Source organism: Rhinatrema bivittatum, chromosome 9 (genome assembly GCF_901001135.1).
Source record: "Rhinatrema bivittatum chromosome 9, aRhiBiv1.1, whole genome shotgun sequence".
Taxonomy (NCBI): Eukaryota; Metazoa; Chordata; class Amphibia; order Gymnophiona; family Rhinatrematidae; genus Rhinatrema; species Rhinatrema bivittatum.
Window position 1 is genome coordinate 63456978 of NC_042623.1, and position 14818 is coordinate 63471795.

At 41.3% G+C, this 14818-nt stretch overlaps 1 protein-coding gene across 3 annotated transcripts in view; it reads right to left on the bottom strand.

Annotated features, from left to right (window-relative positions):
* The window catches only part of CELSR1 (cadherin EGF LAG seven-pass G-type receptor 1), a 564861-nt gene that overhangs the window by 525723 nt on the left and 24320 nt on the right, over positions 1-14818 (bottom strand). The window lies entirely within an intron of this gene.

Consider the following 14818-nt stretch of genomic DNA (forward strand, 5'->3'; position numbering starts at 1 on the left):
CTGCTTTCCTCCTGAAAGGGGGAGGAGTAGCAATCTGTCATGATCTGCTCCTTCAGAGGGGAGGAGTTAGCTATCTGTAGTGCTGACCCTGCCAGGAGGGCAGAGTTAGTAATCTGTTAGCGAACTGCTGTTAGATGCTCCTGTAAGGAAAGGAGGTAGCAATCTGTATGGATCAACTCCCCAGGGAAGAGGAGTTGGCAATCTGTTCTATAACACTCTTCTGAGAGGAGCCAACAATAGGTATATTGTACTTCGCTACTGAGATAGCAATCTATCATGCCTCCGCTATGGAGTAGCAATCTGTTATATATAGGCTGCTGGCAAGTCCCATAGAAAGAGAAGGTAGCTATCTATATAATACTTCCGTAAGCGGTGGTAGTGGTCGGTAATGGTTGGCTCCCACAGAGTGATACTAGTGTAAGGAATGACCACTTGGAGGAAATGATGAATCCCTGGGCCGATGGCAGCGCCCTCAGGAGGAGATCCTGAGAGGAACCACCAGCTAGGCTAGAATATGAAGTAAACACAAATAGTTCTTTATTAAGCTGGAAGCTGGACCACCAGTGGCAGCAGTACTGAGTCAAGGTGTCCGGTAGGGCTGAAGTCCTTCTGATACTGGAATATAATCTCTGGGTCACTGAGCTGTAGAGAGAGACCAGAAGTAGTGAGTAGACAGGGTATACTAGATACAAGAGTAGACAGGGTATACTAGATACAAGATACAAGATGTCTGCAATGGTCTCTATGCCACAGAGAGTCTTCAGTATATTCAGGAACAGGAGCCATAGGCAAGCACTGGTTCCTCTAAACAGTCTGTAATAAGAACTCACAATAGCTGTATATGAAATGGCTTCTAGAGTAGAAGAGAGTCTGTAAAGGATTCTAGGAACATGGGCCCTCGTGGAGCGAGTACCGATTCCCATCTGCAATCTTGCCAATGTAACTCTTGATCGCCGTACCTGCGATAGCGTCTTGGAAGGAAGGGAGTCTTCAGAGCTATAGGAATGTAGGCCCTCATGGAGCGAGTACCGATTCCTATCTACTATAGAACTCAATGAGTTCACGTCTGCGATCGCTTCCAAGCAATGAGGAGTCTTCTGAGTATTCCAGCAATCTGAAATCAAGAAGAGAGAGTGGAGCCCCTGTGGAGCGGGTAATCCTGGTAAGTTTGAAAAGGCCGAGCAGTGGAGAAGGATTCCCCTGGCTGACTCTGATCATTGTTGCAAGTTTCGTGGACTGCCAAAGCAAGTCCTGTTGGAGTTCCTTGCTAACTCGTTAGAAGTTAGCAAACAAAGACCTTTTAAAGTGCAAATGGATGACGTCACTATGGGGGGACGCCCCTGAGGTTTGCGCCCTGGCTGGTACAAAGTCTGGAGTGCACGCACGCCCCCTTACTTCATCAGGAAAATGGCGGATCTGTAGCATCAAGCCAGCCCGGGAATAACGGGACCAAGAGGCAGGGAGAAGCCGCGGCTGCATCTATCAGTCAGAGCCGAAGGGAGTCGCTCCCAAGGTAGAGAGGGTGGAGTGAGGGGCGAGAAGAGTCACGAACGCAACACTAAAGCATCAGCATCTAAGGTAAAAGAAGCATAATACTTGAGCATCCAGTCTACCACACTTCTTCAGAGATACCACCATCAAAATTATGAGAAGAAAGATTAAAAAAAACTCAACTTGGGAAACCAAGAATTGCTATCGAGGTGCCTTGGTGATTCAACACAGAGTACTTTCTATACTTTTGATGTGGCCTTGAATAAATAAAGATTTTTAAAAAAGAAATTACTCTGAAATAAGTAAGCAGACCAAAGTACCACAGTATGCTACTGCATACAAATTACTATTACTATTTTTTTTATAATTTCTACAGTACTACTAGTCATATGCAGTGCTATACCGATACACATTAGAGAGAGTCCCTGCTCCATAGAGCTTGCAGTCCAATCATGACAAACATACTTGAAAAACAAGTGTCTATGAAAAGTGTATATATTGTAGAGAAGAGGTTAGAATCTAAAAGCAGCCTCAAAAAATTGTATTTAAATATGGCCATAGAGGAAACGATACATACTGGCTCATGAAGTTTATTCCAGGCACACAGAGCAGTGAGGTGGAAAGCAGAAGAGCTGGCGGTGGAGAAGGGTACAAAAAAGAGCAATTTGCCCAATTAAAAAAGTAAACGAGAGTGTGTAGGGAGAGAAAAGAATATAGGTAATGAGTTGCAGGGTGAATGCATTTATAGGCAACAAAGAGAAGCTTGAACTGTAGCAAGAAGTGGCCAGGAGACCCCTGTAGTGACTTGAGAAGAGCGCTTATAGTCATAGCAAGCCTTTCCGGACTAGCTTTGCTACAAACCACCCTCACCCTCCGTCCCTGTAAATATATGCCCCCCCTCCTTCCACCCCATCCTTGTATTTTAGCCCCCTAATTTTCACCCATCCAACTCTCCCTATGTAAATAGCTCCCACTTCCTCCCCCCTCCCCCTTTTCTATTTTAACTATTGCCTCGGGCTCCCTGTTAGAGCCCCTCTAACTCTTGTTCCTGCTGGTTCTCCATCCCCATCTCCCCGTTCGATGTACTTTCTACCTGCTGTTATAATGTAAACCGATATGATGTGTATTTTAATGTCGGTATAGAAAAACTGTTAAATAAATAAATAAATAAATAAATAGCTAGCTAGCAACACTGAAAGAAGATAACTGTCATGGCATACTGCTGGTATTTTGCACCCTAGGGAAAGGAGCATTGCTTGATGTTGGCAAGATTAACTTGAGCAGAACAAGAATCAAGTTTTCTTCTGACTATATGGGCCACCTTCCCCTCAGGTTGAGCTCTCAGATGCTGGTAGCCAGCCGGACTTAACTAGAACACACACACACCAAGGGCCAGTATTAAAGAGCACCCACTAAGGCAGGGCTGAACTGCAGAAACAGGAAACAAAAAGGTGCCCACTAAAATAGACAAGAGAGAGAGAGAGAGCAAGACAAGACTAGGTGCAAGCAAACAAGGACAAGACAGCCACAAATTAGGGCCTGAAACAAGCAAACAAAAAGGACAGAACAATCAAAGCAAGACAGATTAGGGTCACACCAGAGCAGGAACACATGAAAGGCCAGAACTAAGACAAACAAGGACATAAGCTGCATGATGTAAGGCAGGCTTTTAACTGTGGCAGTGCTGGAAGAACATGGCTACCAGCAGAATCTTCAAACCATAGAGCTTGGAGGACTAGACACCACATATGCACAGCCCACTGAGGGCCTCTGCTGGTAGGAGGCATGAATGTCCACAGACCCTCACAATAAGACATGCTCTCAAATTATGAATAGATTACAGTGGAGAAAGATGGTCCAATGGGAGGCAAGTTGCAGTAATCTAAGCAGGAGGTGATGAAAGTGTGGATAAGCATTTTGGAACCATGCTCAGAAAGGAGGGACAGATTTTAATAATATTACAGAGGAACACACTTTAGTAGTATTTTCAGTATGTGTGTAAGAGAAGGAGAGAACATAACATGATGCCATACTGGGTCAGACCAAGGGTCCATCAAGCCCAGCATCCTGTTTCCAACAGTGGCCAATCCAGGCCACAAGAACATGGCAAGTACCCAAAAACTAAGACTATTCCATGTTACCGTTGCTAGAAATAGCAGTGGTTATTATCTAAGTCAACTTAATTAATAGCAGATAATGGACTTCTCCAAGAACTTATCCAATCCTTTTTTAAAACACAGCTATACTAACCACATCTTCTGGCAACAAATTCCAGAGTTTAATTGTGCGTTGAGTGAAAAAGAACTTTATCCGATTAGTTTTAAATGTGCCCCATGCTAACTTCATGGAGTGCCCCCTAGTCTTTCTATTATCCGAAAGAGTAAAAAACCGATTCACATCTACCCGTTCTAGACCTCTCATGATTTTAAACACCTCTATCATATCCCCCCTCAGCAGTCTCCTCCAAGCTGAAAAGTCCTAACCTCTTTAGTCTTTCCTCATAGGGGAGCTGTTCCATTCCCCTTATCATTTTGGTCGCCCTTCTCTGTACCTTCTCCATCGCAATTATATCTTTTGAGATGCGGCGACCAGAATTGTGCACAGTATTCAAGGTGCGGTCTCACCATGGAGCGATACAGAGGCATTATGACATTTTCCGTTTTATTCACCATTCCCTTTCTAATAATTCCCAACATTCTGTTTGCTTTTTTGACTGCCACAGCAAACTGAACCGACGATTTCAATGTGTTATCCACTATGATGCCTAGATCTCTTTCTTGGGTAGTAGCACCTAATATGGAACCTAACATTGTGTAACTAAAGCATGGGCTATTTTTCCCTATATGCATCACCTTGTACTTGTCCACATTAAATTTCATCTGCCATTTTGATGCCTAAATTTCCAGCCTCACAAGGTCTTCCTGCAATTTATCACAATCTGCTTGTGATTTAACTACTCTGAACAATTTTGTATCATCTGCAAATTTGATTACCTCACTTGTCGTATTTCTTTCCAGATCATTTATAAATATATTGAAAAGTAAGTATCCCAATATAGATCCCTGAGACATTCCACTGCCTACTCCCTTCCACTGAGAAAATTGTCTATTTAATCCTACTCTGTTTCCTGTCTTTTAGCCAGTTTGTAATCCACAGAAGGACATCGCCACCTACCCCATGACTTTTTATTTTTCCTAGAAACCTCTCATGAGGAACTTTGTCAAATGCCTTCTGAAAATCCAAGTACACTACATCTACAGGTTCACCTTTATCCACATGTTTATTAACTCCTTCAAAAAAGTGAAGCAGATTTGTGAGGCAAGACTTGCCTTGGGTAAAGCCATGCTGACTTTGAGGTCAAAGATGACCTCAAAGTTATAGGCACAGACTAGGAAACTGAGAAAGGTATTTTGAGATTTCTGTCACGAAGATGTGTGTCTAGTTACTAATAGCAGGAGAGTGACTGTAGTATTACACTATAACTACATATTTCTATACCACAAAGCCCTTCTCTGTGGAGCACACATTACAGAGAAACACACTTAAACTTGATTATCTTCCTAATAGAATTAATATCTTGCAAGCTAGATGATATAGGAGATGGAGCTGGAAAAAATAAGCGTCATGCAGAGTCTAGAGCTGAAATCAGTACCGGCTATACAAAGCAATTTTTTCAACACATGGCAAATAAGTTTAAAATGCAAATATATTGAAATTCTGACCAATTTTCTATAAAAGTCCAAGGAATACCAGCTATAAGAACATGCCATACTGGGTCAGACCAAGGGTCCATCAAGCCCAGCATCCTGTTTCCAACAGTGGCCAATCCAGGCCATAAGAACCTGGCAAGTACCCAAAAACTAATTCTATTCCATGTTATCACTGCTAGTAATAGCAGTGGCTATTATCTAAGTCAACTTAATTAATAATAGGTAATGGACTTCTTCTCCAAGAACTTATCCAATCCTTTTCTAAACACAGCTATACTAACTTTTTTAAACACAGCTATACTAACTGCACTATTAAACTATACAACCCATTTAAAGGGCCGAGGAACAGAAAGGTGAAAGACCCATTAATAAAAAGCCTAGGGCTGAATTGTGTTCCATTTTGTACCTATAGGAAAACATTTTTAAATATGAATCAAGACCTCAATAGAGTTGTGTAGATGATCAAAATGTGATTTTGCAGTTTTCTAAAAAACTCAAAATAAAACCTTTAAAAACTTAATGCTATCAAAACAATATGCAGAAACAGGAAAGGCAGGACATACGTAGGAAAATCAGTAAAATAACTATTTGGACAATAAAGTTCAGACTTTTATGGATATCACTGATAAATGTTTACTGCTTTCCTAGATTACATTTATCTCACTTTGCTAGTTGAGTACATTTTAATTAGCCTTTGAACAATATGATGACTGTCAACTCTTATTTAGTTGGTCTAGATATCAAAAGGGTCCAAAGAACAGTATCAGAAAACAGGAAACCATGACAGCTCATAGACATGTTTGTTTAATGAAAGCTATCATTAAAAACAGCTTTAAACATATCCAGAGTATCTTCTGAGCCATAAACTACTTGCGATAACCTGCCATATACTTTAACAGCCCTCTTATCTGACTTTAGAAAAGGGCTGAAACCAGAATATAGTAAAGCTGTTTAAATTTTCTTATGAGTGAGGATGATGTGACATAAGCAGTAAGGTAGTTTAAACTGTATAATTACTGTACTTTCTCATCAAGACTAGAATCTAGTTTTCTGTTTATTATTTCCTATGTTTGACTCATTGGCTCCATAGTTGTTCATGCTGACATTACTGGTATACTTGTTAATAGCTTTGTATTTGAAATAGTCAAGTTCAGAATGCATGCTCTCAAATTCCCTAGATACTACAGACTCTAAGATGAAGGGACACCAAACACCAAAACTGGTCTTATTTCCATGCTGTCTTAGCAAAGACAATGAAGTGCGAATTGTTCCATGAAGCAATGTGGTCTGCACGATATTACATCTGCACTTAACCAAGCATTTACCATTATGCTCTGTATTACAAGGATGTAATTGTTTATTTGTTTAATTGTTCAATTTGTTTGATGTAATTTTCTAATCCTTGTTCTGTGTAAACCGAAGTGGTATGTACTAGTGCATGAACTCCGGTATATAAAAGCCTTTAAATAAATAAATAAATAAATATTAATATTATGAAAATCCAAAAGAACAGAATTAAGAGGAAACAAAAAATCAAGTTTAATTAGTCCAAGAATAAAGATAATATTATAACGGCTGCTAATGTAATGTATATATAATGTACGGGCTTTTTCTGATACCCATCCATATTAATATGTCCCAAACATATTTCTAATATGCAACACATGTACCTTCACATTATCAGCTTTTCTAAATATATCTTAAAAATAGCCTTCATATTAACTGATAACACCGTGAGAAAGTTCTTAAAGCTGAAGCGGGAGGAGCAGATATGGAGTTGGTTTAAGTACGGGAATTTGTATGCTCACCTACCCAAAAGTGACAAAGAACCAGAGAGGAAGAATCTCAACTGAGACACTGATGTATTAAGGTGTGTTTGGGTGTGCATACATGTCAACCCCCAGTTGTGCAGGCATTCTCTGCATATATAGCTTTACTCCCGATTTAACGAGTTTAGCTCACAAAAAAAGTGCACACAGACTGTGGAGTAAAAATATATTTGCAAAAATGAGTGCTTCTTCATTAAAATCCCTTGCTAATAAAAGGCATAATAAGGAGGAAGTGACATAATCCACCGCAATGGACGCTTGATCCCGGGGCTCCTACCTTCCACTACGCTATCGGTTGTAATTGCGGCGCCCACTAATCACAAGGCCCTGTTTGCAAGCTTGTTCCCCTCAGCGGAGGTTTCCAGGATGGTAGCGAACAAAAAAAAAACAAAAAACGGACCTGAAGCACTTCTCTTTCGCCAGCAGAGAGGTACAAAATGCCATGGGCATGGCAGGGGAGGAGGAGCCCAGGCACATGGCAACAGCAGTGGATTGTGAACGAGGTTGAGCAGGAGGCCGATAACAACTGCGTGCCTACCCGAGCTGAGTTCCATCGCTGGTTCACTGAAGTGTAGCAAGACACAGCGAAACTCCACTCCAAAGTTGGAGGGTTAGTGGCTGAAGTGGAGGATTTCATCACGGCTCTTCAACATCACGGCTCTTCGACACCGCGTTGAGGTAGAATCGTGCCTGAACGAGACCGCAGATATCAAGCATACCAAAAGGAAGGGCAGGCCTTGTTGACTTCAATTATGGCCCTGGAGGATAAACTCAAGGACCTTGGGAATAGGTCCTGTAGGGCAAATCTGCACTTTAAGGAGTGCAGGAACTCCCTAAATTTGCTGATTGCATTAAAAAGGTGGCCAGCATATGGAATCTGAAGAGGGTATTGTGCATGCCTTGAGATTTAATTGGACAGAGCACTAAGTGGTCCAAGGGGTAACCTCCCGAGGGACATAATGGCCTGTTTTCATGATTTTGCTATCAAAGAAAAAGTAGCTCGGATAACCAGAAGAGTGGGACTAGCTGTGTGGCACAGCCACAGAGAGTTGAAGTGCTCCAGGATCTATCAGCAACCACTATTAAGAAGTGAAGGGACTTTTATGGAGTTACTTCCACACTGCAGGTGTCAGGGATTTCATATCGCTGGCTATTTCCCTTTGGATTACATTTTTCTACTCAAGGCAAGACAGCTAAGGTGCAGTCTGAAGCTATGGACTTTCTGCAAGACATGGGTGTTAGTGTGGCGGGGGGGGGGGGGGGCGGTGTCACAGGATATCTTCAACAAGACCCAGCTTAAAAGCAAGGAAGATTAGACTCGCTGGCAGAGGGTACCAGGGTCCAGCCAACACATACAGCAACAACCGGACAATCCCTCCTCACCGGGAACAGTGAGTGTGGGAAGGGACTGACTATTAGATCCTGTTCGATCTTTGGAACTATGACACGTCTGTTGCTTCTTCTGGGGGTGGCTGTTCTCTGTCCCTGGAGTCCTCCAATAAGCTGGGTGTGACACCTGTATGATTGCTCTGAGTCTTAAAAGTGAAGCTGAAGTGATGGCTCTTTTGCCTGGATGAGGCCATTCCTCAGAAGGGAAGAGGTACTCCACATGGAGTGCCAGTATATTGGAGGAGTTGGGGAATGGGAAGGTGGGGTTGGGGTGTATGCTGGATTCTTCTGCTTGGGGGAAGGTGGGGGTGGTGGGTGGATGTTCTTTGGTCAGCTCTGGCAGATGATTTCCGGTTTTGTCAGTGCATGTGTGATTGCAGGCTAGTGTTCGTTTGGGTATAGGAGCTAAGATGGGAGGGCTAAACATAGTGTCTTTGAATGTGAAGGGCCTGAATACATCACGAAAACGAAAATTATTGTTCAAAGAAGCAGAGGTCATGAAGCTAATATCGTTTTCTGTTAGGAAACCCATCTTAATGTGCAACACTGTGCTTTAATGCAGTCTAGAAAATACTCTACACAATGTTGCTCTGCAGCTACTAAGGAGGGTAAATATGGTGGAGTGGGTATCCTGTTTGCCAATAATCTCATAGTGGATGTTAAAGCAATCATCAGGGATCTGAAGGGCAGATTTTTGATACTGAAAGTCTTGATACATGGGAATTATTTGCATTGATTACTGTTTATACCCCGAACACTGACCATGGAACTTATTTGGATTCGCTGTCCACCACACTATCTGGATGGGCGGAAGGGAACATCATAGTGGGTGGGGACTTCATCCTGATACATTATCCTTTCTTGGATAATTCCAGTGGGGGGCACTGTCCATCAAAGTCACAGAGATTGAAGGCTCTAATGGACAACTGGGGTTTAGTGGATGTGTGGCAATTAAGAAATCCTACAGCAACAGATTATACCTTTTACTCCAAGCCCCATAAATCATACTCCAGAATTGACTATTTTTTTAATAGATAAAGGGCTAGCGGGTAAAGTTTGGAATGCTGGCATTGGTAATATAACCTGGTCTGATCATGCTCCGGTGTAGGTGGATATGAGGGTGGGTAGGAAACCATTACAAATGGACTTTTTGGAGGGAAATTGTATTGGGAAATTGGAAATTAAAAATAAAAGGTGTGGTGATGGTACCACTTTTTCCCTACTGGAAGAGGCACGACAGGCATGGAGAGATCTGGACAAGCTGAGTTGGCCTTCCAATTAGAACGGACAAAACAGACATTTTTCAAATTTGGTAATAAAGCGAGCAGACTTTTGGCTAGGTGTCTTAAAGTTCAATGTTTGCTTAATCAGATTCTCAAAATAAAGAATAGAGAAGGGACCTATCTATATGATAGTATGCAAATCTCTAACAGATTCGCCCAATTCTATATGGAGCTTTACTCCACAGACCCCACCATTACAGAGGAAAATATAGAGAATTATCTTACAGGTGTGTCTCTACCATGCCTTCCAGATGAGATGACAATACATCTCAACACCAAGACTGGGAACGAGGTGGTCTTGGAAGTGATCACAGAACTCAAACTGGGGAAGGCCCCTGGGTTCAACAGGTACATGGCTAAATTTTATAAATCCTGCAAACAGGTGCTCATTCAACCCCTTACAGCAATGTTCAACTTCCTGAGGGAGGGAGGCCATCTGTCACAGGGCTCAAATGTAGTCAACATTATTGTGCTTGTCAAAGGAGGATGTGATCCCATGCTTGGTGGATCGTATAGACCCATCTCTCTAATTAATATTGATCTTAAGATTCTAGCTGAAATATTAGCCCAGAGGTTGAAGGCTGTGGCTCCTTTTCTTATTCACAGGGATTAGTTGGGTTTTGTCCCAGGTAGGTTAGGTGCAGATAACATACAAATAGTCCTAAATACTATATGGTGGGTCCAGGAGCAGAAAATACCCACCATATTGCTGGCAGTGGATGCAGAAAGAGTGTTTGATAGGGTACACTGGTCATATTTGTTCCAGATTCTCCACCGGTTTGGAATCACATTTTCTGACGTAGGTAATAACTTTACATCACCACCTGAAAGTGAGCATATGGGTTAACAGGGGTTACTCAGATTTCTTTGAGGTGGTGCAGGGTACAAGGCAGGGGTGCGCATTGTCCCCCCTTTTGTTTGCCCTCTCTCCGGAGTCCTTCACTGCTCAGATTCGGGCAAATGATGGGAGCACTGGGGTTCAAGCTGGTGAACACTCCTATAAGATGATGGTGTTTGCAGGTGATCTATTGCTCATCTGCGTGGTCCACCCCTCTTTTAAGGGAAATGAGGAACTACGGGATGGTTTAAGGCTTTAAAATGAATGAAGATAAGTTGGAAATTTTGAACTTGACTCTTGGGAGGCAGGTGATGTTGGGCATGAAAGAGAGTCTTCCTTTTCAAATGGGCTGGAGGTAGTGTGAATTATCTAGGGATCCGATTGGGGGCGGACTTAGGGACATTATCTGACCTTAATTATGGTCTGCTTCTGAAGGGTGTACTTGCTGATCTGGAGAAATGGGAACAATTACAGCTGTCCTGGTTAGGAAGAATCCATATTAAGATGAATATCATGCCTAGGTTTTATTTTTTTTCAGACACTCCCAATATCTATCCTGATTATTTATTTCATAATTTATTTATTTCATAATGTTTATATACCGCCTTTACAATTCAAAGAATTAATCAAAACGGTTTACAATAAACATACATAAAATAGCATAAAAGTAACAATTTGACATAAAATTTAAATTTAGGTAGCTACAGGACTGGCAAAGAAAGCTACTCAGATTTATCTGGCAGCGGAGGCCGCCATGAGTGGCAGAAGAGGTTCTATGCCATCCTAACTATCAGGGGGTGCCTGACCTGGCTCTTTACTACACAGTCTCTCAGCTCAGGGCGATAAGCTCCTGGCATGGTACAACCAGACGTAAATTATGGATGGTGACAGAACAGGATTTTGTGGGCCTTCCCTCACTGGAGGCTTTGGTCTGGTCATCAGATATCGCCCCTGAACTTTTTAAAAAAATATCTCCCAGTTCGCCCAGGTTACACTTACAATGGGGGAGAGATACAGGAAACTGCTGGTAGGGGAACATTCATTTTGGTCCCATTCTTCCTTTTTGCTTAATAAATTATTTCCTCCAGGGATGAAGAGATCCTCTCTAGCTTTTTGGAAATGAGTGGGGATTGAATGGCTGTAGCAGTGTGGGATGGGAATTCCATATATTTGTGTGAACGATATCCCAGCTACATCCCCTTGTTGAGAAAGATAGATATGCTTATCAGCTTCTATCCTTTATTAGGTCAAAGAGGATCCTACAAATGCTTCAAATAAATAAGTTTGAAGTTTTTTGCTCTAAAGCAGATAAATTGGGCAAGGTAATCTCTAAAATGTATGCTCTCCTAGGTGAGCAAAGTGGCATTGAAACCGTGTTAGCCTGGGAAGGGGATATGCATTTGCAACTTGAACTTTCTGAATGGAATCTATGTTATCAGCTGACCGGAAAGAGTCTGGTTTCCTTGGGAGTCATTGAGAATGGATAAAAATTGCTTTAAATCGGTGGTATCTCACTCCTGCTAGATTGGATGACTGATGTTGGCACCACTGTGAGGAACAGGGACACTTCTTTCATAGATGGTAGATGTATGCTAAAGTGGTTGATTATAGGAATATGGTCCTGGCTCTCATATTTGATGTCACAGGGTGTAAGATTGCAAGAAATCATAGATTACTGTTATTCTTTATTGATGTATGCACTTTAGATGAGCGGTTCTGCCACTTAAACCCAAGTTATTATTGTGACAGCTCGCTGCAAACTGGCTGCTTGGTGGTGTAAGCCTGAGGCTCTTCAGAAGACCCATATTCAAGCTAGGTTGGCTAAGTTATATATCATGTACAGGTTAACCGCCCTATCACTGGGCAACAATGAAAGTGTTACTGACTTAAAAAGGTCCTACTCTGTAGTATCTTGATGTGCTGAACACGAATATGACCATGAAAAGTTTTTATTGGCTCTCGTTTTGAAGATATTTAATATAGTTCACTTTCTATGTTTAGTCATGTAAATTTATCCAGTAGGACTGTAAATAAGCCTAGAATGATGTAATATTGCATCATATTGCATAATACCATCATGCACACATCATCCAGAGTTTATTACATCATTTTCTGATGCAATGCAGTTCTACTGCCATGCTGCTGCTTAGTAAGCTGACGTCAGCAGTGTAGTATATGAAGCCCAGTCAGAAAGGGTGAGCATTTGAAATATTCATGCTGGCTGACTACTGCTGGACACTCCGCAGAGATGCTCCCGAACAGGTGTACAAGAGACAAGCAAAGAAATCTAAGACGTAGTCTATGACTTCATTTTTCAAACGGTATTAACCGTAGGTCTCCTACTATTGGCATACAAATCAAGATGTAATTATATTATTGCATATTACAAAAAAGACTAGAGCTAATTTTGCATTTTCACAGTCACATTCATGTTTAGCACATGGAAATGTATAAGAATTGACTAATTTCATTTCCGTAACATGACTTTTGTGAAAATTTGTTGCCCAGTGTATTCATAAGACGCTTCTGCAATTCAAAAGATCCTGGGCACCATATATTAGGTGGCAGAAGACTCAGAATGAGGGGTTGATACCTTCAAAGGCAAGTAGGGATGGAGCTAGGGTTTCACAGTAGATGAGGCTTCAACGATTCTCTTGGATATCATGGGGGGGAGGGGATGGGGGTGTAAGAGGTGGGGTAGAGAGAGAGAAAAACACACAGACTACAAGTTTACACTTTTCTTTTTGTCACACATCTTTATTTGATATTTATGCTCATTGCAATTTTGTAACGGACTTTTGACAGCTTGGACAGTCTATTGCTTACTGGTGAATTTTGCCTCGCTGTTATGAGCCTTGTAATTGTGATTTTGACTTTGTTTAATAAACAGTTACTTAAAAATAAAAGGCAGTATCAATTACTCCCGAATGCAGAGATGGGTATAGGCTTAACTAATGTTTTCGTAGTGCAGGAAGTTTAACTCCTATTCAGAGGCAGAGTAAAGTTTCTGGGGGTAGTGTCAGCCTATAGGGCGGAACCTGGAGTGTGTAGCTCGGGGATTCATGCTTAAATCATGTTTTATATACATGAAACCTGATTTGTGCACTTAACATTTATTTATATAAAATATTTCTGATGTGCTAAGCATGTTTGTGCATGCACATTTTCAGGTTTGTAGATGCTTTTTTTTTTTAACTCCCCATGTTATTAGCATATTAATAGCTCACTGCATAAGGAGTTTACTGACATGCTAAAAAAGCATTAAGAAAATGTGCACTAAAATTCAGCACACATTTTTTATTCATGCCTTATTACATTGGGCTTAAATAGGCCAACTGATGTTTATCTACTATCATTGACTATGCTATGTAATACAATTTCTCACATACATATACTTTACAAAGCATACAACTGATCAAATTACCGGCATATGAAATGTCATATGAAATACAGTACAGAGAGTTTTGTAACTTGAATCTTAAATTTGTAAATATAAATCCACTACTCTTAGTTCATTCAAAATAAACAATTTTTGCATCTGCTTTTTAATTGCATGGCACTGGAAAAGAATTCCAAGCAATGCTGTCTGCAGAAGGTGCAAGATGGAGATTGTCTACATATGGCCACGGTGGTAATTTGCCCAAATCTATTAAGTGGTATACCTGACAAAACAAGTAGACAAGACTAGTTCTTCAGTTCAGATTCAATATTTTTAGGAGTCTACACACCCAAGCCCTACAAAGACAACATTCCACCAAGTCAATACTAGCACTGCTGAGCAATACTATCCTACCTATCAATCTGCAGAATTAGAACAGCATTGCAGAACAAATATGTGCCATGCACAATTCTAACAAAAAGCATCTGGTTTAACTGCTCAAAGACAATATATTTATCATTTAAAGCACTGTTTTCCCAACCTTTTGAAGCCTGAGGCACACCCTATATTAACAAAAATGTTGTGTGGCACTCCAACCTGAGCACAGCAAAAAGTATGGACTTATAGAGGATTTGCATGGTCGAAATAAGAGCTAGGAAAGCACCGAAAACCCCACCATCCTTCAAATTTTAAAACAAAGTGAGAGAGGGCAGAGACATACATGAATCTGTCAATAGACCAACTCCCTCTATATACAAGTACAGGAAATGGGAGAAGTCAGTGTGGTGCAGCTTGCTTAGTTACCTTGGCTGCCAGAGTTCATCCACTGCTGTTGCTTCCCATACTCAGAACAAGTAACATCCACTGTTCCCTCTAAGCTGCATGGCCACAGCCAATTT